At 39.6% G+C, this 6,574-nt stretch overlaps 1 long non-coding RNA gene across 1 annotated transcript; it reads right to left on the bottom strand.

The window, feature by feature from the left end:
• Positions 1 to 218: 218 nt before the first annotated feature.
• LOC124688439 lies at positions 219 to 1,073 on the bottom strand. Its single transcript, XR_006998531.1, has 3 exons — positions 1,035 to 1,073; positions 857 to 919; positions 219 to 458 (listed from the first exon to the last, which is right to left on the bottom strand). It is a non-coding gene; the product is annotated as an uncharacterized LOC124688439 (long non-coding RNA).
• Between the last annotated feature and the right edge of the window lie 5,501 nt (positions 1,074 to 6,574).

Genomic DNA, 6,574 nt, shown 5'->3' with positions numbered 1-6,574 from the left:
GCACCTCCTTGCCGGACAGTGGCAGTCCAATCATGATATCAATATGACAACCTGATATTTGGAATGAACAACTATCTTTACTAAAAGAAAACATCAAACCAATTCTACATCAACTCCTAAAAGGAACAAATTAATTGATTCACATGCCATACAGACCAAGCGGTGCAGCAAGCTGGAGCAAAAAATAAGAAATGTATAAGAACCAAAAGAGCATAAAATGAGAGAAGTACTGGATTATCTTTCACTACTCACATACAACATAATTCCTTAATAATTCTTCAAGGGGTCAGTAAACTGCGGGGATGTCATATGGCAACAACATTGAGAAATAAACAATAGAGGCACAAGAATTCTCACGTAAATGCCCTATTCCTGGAGACAATACATCTTGCCCTGTTCTAACCACATGTCTCTTAGGATATTGCAGGCACGACGGAGCAATGTTCTACTGAAATCTTCTGCATAATAAAAGTTGAATGGTAACACAGAGTAAAACTGAATGCACGATATGTATAGTTATCATAACCAGAAAAATTGTTGTAGAACTATTTGTATACGCACTTTGAATCATAATCACTGTATTATTTTACTACACAACCATAACAAATATAAGCACAAACCCTTTATCAACTTAGCAATACAGCCATCAGCTGGTAATGCATTACGTGCTAAGCAACAATGATAGAATCAAAGGAGGTATGTAATTGACAGACATGCTATGCTCTCTCTGGGTGCAGGCTACCAAGCAGAACAAACAACACGTAGGCTAATCTTTCCTCTGCAGCCAGTCTAGCTTTTTATCAAATGTTCTATAGGTATAAATTAAGAAGAAACTGCACAAACAGGAAGTGCATACCTGACAAACAGACCTTTTGAAGGAGAGGGCCGACAAAATGAAAGAGAAAGCCAGTAAAACGAACTGCAAAGCAGAAAACAAAGGAGATTACTAAATAAACGCATTGAATTTGGAGTCCAATCCAAGGAATACTCATACTGAAATAATTAGAAGAGGTTTGTACTTGACTTCTGTTTACCTTCATTCGGATATTCGGCAAGGTCATCAGCAAAGCTCCGTCAAAGCCATGGGCTAAACTGAGCCGCAGACTTCAACTTTGGGTGAGTGTCACTCATCTGAACTGCAACTTAAGAGGGAAAGTCCTCCCAGTTAGAGGATCACTAACTCTTGTCTAAAAATGAGAAATAATGTCCTGCAATGAGACCGAGCATAATGTATATTGTTGCTTCAAACGAAGAACTTTCCCCTCTCATAATAATGCATTTCTGGTACTCATTTCAGGCTACGAACTAAACTTCAAAACTGCATATAAAACACACACAGATTACCGAGTCAAATATGCATCACATCTGATGTCGAGATTGCAAGATAGAACTGACTTTTCTTGTCGGTTGTGATCTTGGATACACCTGTTCAAAAGATTGTCATGTGGGACAGATCTAGAATTCCAAAAGACATACCTAGTAATATGCAGCTTCATCTTCTAACAATATCTCATAAAACAATTCTTTGCTTTGGTTTACCTGTCTCTTCGATGAACCTATACAAATAGAGAACGGTGACTTTAAATCTTACAAATGATTTCACAAATTGATTTGGCCAACAAAAATGTATGTAACCAAAACTGACTTCTACAAGCGCGCAGATTTGTAATAACCAATTGAATAAAGAGCATGCCCAAGTGCACATAAAGATGCACAGAATTGCTACTCCAACAGAATTACGGACCTGAATACATGATACCTACAATGCACGGGAATTTAATCTAAGACTCAAAAGTCTGCAACCCACTGTTATAGTTTCTTGGTCCTCTAAGGCAAATCTTAAGGATTGAGCAGTTTATAGCAAAATATACTAAAGCTGTTTATTTAAGCAAGCAGAACTTGAAGTACTTGCATAAAGTGGCACAAGATAGGTCTGTTTTACGTTTCTACATTACTTGTTCATTTAAATCTTGCAAGATGAAAATTACAGACTTCACGTACCCTACCATTGATATATAAGTTATAGGAAAGCCTTTTTCGTAATGCCCGGACTAATGTAAACACCACTGACACATAGCAGCAAATGGTTCAACAAACATACCTAGGTCTCTAGAAATGCATAAGAAAAAGGAGATGCATACTACTACCACAAGTACCTTTTCGTCAAACATACCCAATCCATAAATATGTTAATTTACAGCCCACCAACCAGCGCATTGGGCACATAATATTAGCGTAACGGATAGAAGTTGCAAGCAAAATGAAATCTCAGTTTACCTTTTTCTAGAACAGTAAACTGCAATTGTGGAACTACGAAGTGGATAAAGAAATCATCAATTATCATACACACATATCACCGAAGAGGAAAAGATGCAGATCTTCCTAAAAGATGTCGATATTTAGCAACACTCATTAATCTGGATCAAAACATACTTGTGCCCTAATACACTGACCCTCACACACCATACATCTAAAAAATGATACAGAGAAGGTGGAACTGCCGGTGACAACAAAGAACAACTAAGAGTACTCATATATATTCTGAACCACAAAATGAATATGTTCTAGCAGATTTGAGAGAACACGAAAGCAATGTAGAAAACATAATATAAGTTGTTGTACTACATATTGAAATCAAAATACAATTTTACCAAGTACATACAATATGGGTTAATTAAAAGAGTGACATGAACATATTTTATGAGAGAAAGGGATCCAACATATTGCAAGCAACTGAAAAGTAACGCAGAGACCAAAATCTAAGAGTTGCATTTGTTGGATTTTCACAATATCATCATTAGAGATTTGTCAAGATACCTAACAATTAGGAAATCTTGCAATCCCATAACCTGAAAAAATAAAGATGTTTTCTTGTTACTCTGTTTTCTGCATACAATTATAGGCATGATGATTATAAATGGAAACATATTAATCTAACAAAACATTTTTGCTTATCCAAACAAACCAAACTAATGATAATACAGAATCTAAAATTCAACTGGCTTTTAGCACCTCTAGAAGTCTAGAAGATAAATGGGGACCGGATGGTTTACCTAGATGCATAAGTGATTCTATTCTGAATTGCTTTCAGAGGAGGAACTTTGGCAACCAGAAGTATGCAAACAAAGCACGTGCCTAAAAGATGACCAGACATGAGAGGTTTGGCTTTTACCCCTTACCTTACTGGTCAGTAGATCCGCAAGGTATCCTCCATGAACCTGCAGTTCCATCAATATTCTTATAAAATCAGAGTAAAACGTGCATTGCAAAAGATGACTAAATCAAGCATTGCATCAGCATAACAGAAGCTGTATAAAGTACATGATGAGCCCTCAATGCATTCAAACAATGAAACTAAACCAAGCAGTCCATCAACACAAATAGGTTGTTTCGGCAAGTGAAACGTAGATACCTTTGTTTCTTTTTTGACAGGAAGATGCAACATACTTTTAGTCACTCCAGCTGCACTGTATGAAGGGGCAAGATAGTTATTTTTCAATGCTGATCAATTATCACACTAGTAGGAAAAGCCTCATCAGTGGCGCACGAAAACATGATTCTATGGCGCATGGGCGGTGCGCCACAGAAACTTCGCCATAAAAATAGGGTTTCTGTGGCACACTGGACCATGCGCCACATAATTAAGGTGTTCTGTGGCGCATATGGATCTTCTGCGCCACAGAAATAGGTGCGCCACTGAATTCTATTTTGGTGCGCCACAGAACAATGTACAGGTATACTCGATTTTGTACTCCCTGGTGTATTATACAAGTTTTATACAGGTTTTGTACACAGTAAACAGGTACAATATAGATAGATAGACAGATATAATATAGACACATATAACATAGCAACATTATACATCATCATCACAGTACTTAGAGCCCGATCGAGATACATATATAGTGGCAAGTGTCAAATGTTTTGCATACAACTCTTAATTCATACAAATTTCACAATTTCGAGATATAAAGTAGTCTTCATCCGGTTCCTCCTTTGCTCCCTCCTCTCTACCCACCAGGCTCGCTTGCATCGGGGTCTTCATCCGGTTCCTACTATGATTAAAATGGAAGAAAGTGAGACCAACAAGTCCGATGCACAAGAGAACTGGAATAAATACCTCATACATTATTGGTCAACACAAATATTAACATTCAGGGATGGCGTAAGTGAGACCAAGTCCGATGCACAAGAGATTGATATTTGTGCTATCTTACCAGGTCACTTACACCACCCCCAAGTGTACGGTGAACAAACATTTTAATCATCGGCATTTTGAAAATACCAAAGCAAATGGAATGAAAAAATGGAATAAGTGCCTCATACATTGTTGGTCAACACAAATACTATGGTCAAAAACCATAGTTGCAGTATACGCCACAATATACTTTGCAGAAGGGCCCCCTTTCCCCGGCCGCCGTTTCGTGAAAGGGTCCTTGACGAGACAACAAAGCCGATCTGCCTCTCCGGCGCAGAACCACGGCAGTCTCAGCCGCCTCCCTTGTGGCCGCGTCTCCTGCGCTCTTCTCCATGGCCGGACCACGATTGGACTCACCGGGGGAATAATGATAATCGCCATCACCACTATCGCCAGACTCCACAGGTGCATAGTAGTTTGCAGCAGATGCCACTTTTCTTCTCTCGCCGTCCAGTGAACGAGTCCTTGATGCAAATACCGTGCCGCCACTGTATTTGCATCAAGGACTCGTTCACTGGACGACGAGAGAAGAAAAGTGGCATCTGCTGCAAAGTACTCTACACCTGTGGAGTCTGACGATAGTGGTGATGGAGATTATCATTATTCCCTCGGTGTGTCCAATCGTGGTCCGGCCACGGAGAAAAGCGCAGAGCGTAGGAGACGCGGCCACAAGGGAGGCGGCTGGGACTGGCGTGGTTCTGCGCCGGAGAGGCAGGTCGGCCTTGTTGTCTCGTCAAGGACTCGTTCATGGAACGGCGACCGGGGAAAGGGGGCCCGTCTACAAAGTATATTGTGGCGTATAGGTGACCAAACATTCTAATCATCGGCACTAAAATGGAAGAAAGAGCCAAGTGGTATCTCAACTAGATATCATATGCGTCATACTTTGTTGGTCGGAAATATTAACATTCAGGGATGGGGTCAGCGAGGCCAGGTAGGATGCACAAGAGATTGGTATTTGTGCCATCGCACCAGGCTCACTGGCCCCACCCCAGAGTGTACAAGTGACCAAACAATTTAATCATCGGCACTAAAATGGAAGAAAGGCCAATGCAATTAAGAAGTAGCTAGTATGAACTAAATGGAATGCCTCATACTTTGTTGGTCGAAACAAATATTAACATCCAGGGATGGAGTAAGTGAGGCCAGGTAGGATGCACAAGATATTGATATTTGTGCCATCACACCGGGTTCACTTGCTCCACCCCCGAGTGTACGAGTGATCGACCAACCATCTAATAATCGTCAAGTACAAAAACACCAACAAACCAGCAACCATGGTGACATAAGTCAAGATGCTCAAACACACATAGCATGCATGGAGCAGATGCTCCAAATGGATTATTCATCACTTGGTATATAGACCAAGTGATGCTGGCAAAAGAGAGGCCAATCAAGAACCAATGAAATCCGAGTAAGTGATAGATATGCCTAAACAAGCAACAACACATAGCATATCCCAGACTAACCGGATGAGACAAGTCTTGGTAGCCAACTTAATCACCTAGCACCACCTAGCCTTTTAAAACCACCAGAAACAGTCCATTTTCTTCAAAGGATACCACAGTGGCATTCATTTACATGATCCCCTATTGTGGATATCTCTATTTTCATCAAAGCCAACAAGAAATAGAAATTTATCATTACTCAGTTGAGTTCAAAATGGAAATAAAGAACTAGTCTTGATCTCCAAATGGTGATTAGAGGGAATTTATTCATCTTAAGCAACATTAGGGACAAATATGATCATGCAAGGGACTTGGGTCATTTGGATCATAAGGCATCAATTAAGGAGGCAACCAGGGACAAAGGGAAACATTTGATGATCCATTATCATAGGCAACAAATCAGCAATCTTTTTCCCCACTAATCTAGCTAGAGTTCTTAAAAGAGATTACCAACATGAACTCAAGCCACTACTTGATCTTACTAATTCAACATCTGACTAATTAAGCATAAGCTTATTTAGTTACTGTCAGCCACCGAGAGATTAACAAAAGACAAACGAGATAATTTAATCATATAGTTAAATAGGAGAGGCCCAGAATAATAGTACACCCATAAGGTAAAAGCCACATGTGCATGACACTTTGAGATACCAAGAATAAAGGCCAACATTGAAACTTGAACAGTCACCAGATATTCATGGGTACTTAGGATCAGTAGGGAATTGATAAAGCAGTGAGGAGCAAGCATACCATCAGAAACTATCCATTTGAGAGAAATAACATTGGGGTAATGTTAAAATGTTTGTCTCCATATTTGGGAGACATTTTTAGTATTGGAGTCTAGCTAATGGAAATCAAGAACTAGTCTTGATCTCCAAATGGTGATTAGAGGGAATTTATTCATCTTAAGCAACATTAGGGACAAATG

The sequence above is a fragment of the Lolium rigidum genome, chromosome 2 (genome assembly GCF_022539505.1).
Source record: "Lolium rigidum isolate FL_2022 chromosome 2, APGP_CSIRO_Lrig_0.1, whole genome shotgun sequence".
Taxonomy (NCBI): Eukaryota; Viridiplantae; Streptophyta; class Magnoliopsida; order Poales; family Poaceae; genus Lolium; species Lolium rigidum.
Note: the sequence above shows the minus strand (reverse complement) of the source record. Positions and strands in the feature narration are given on the sequence as shown.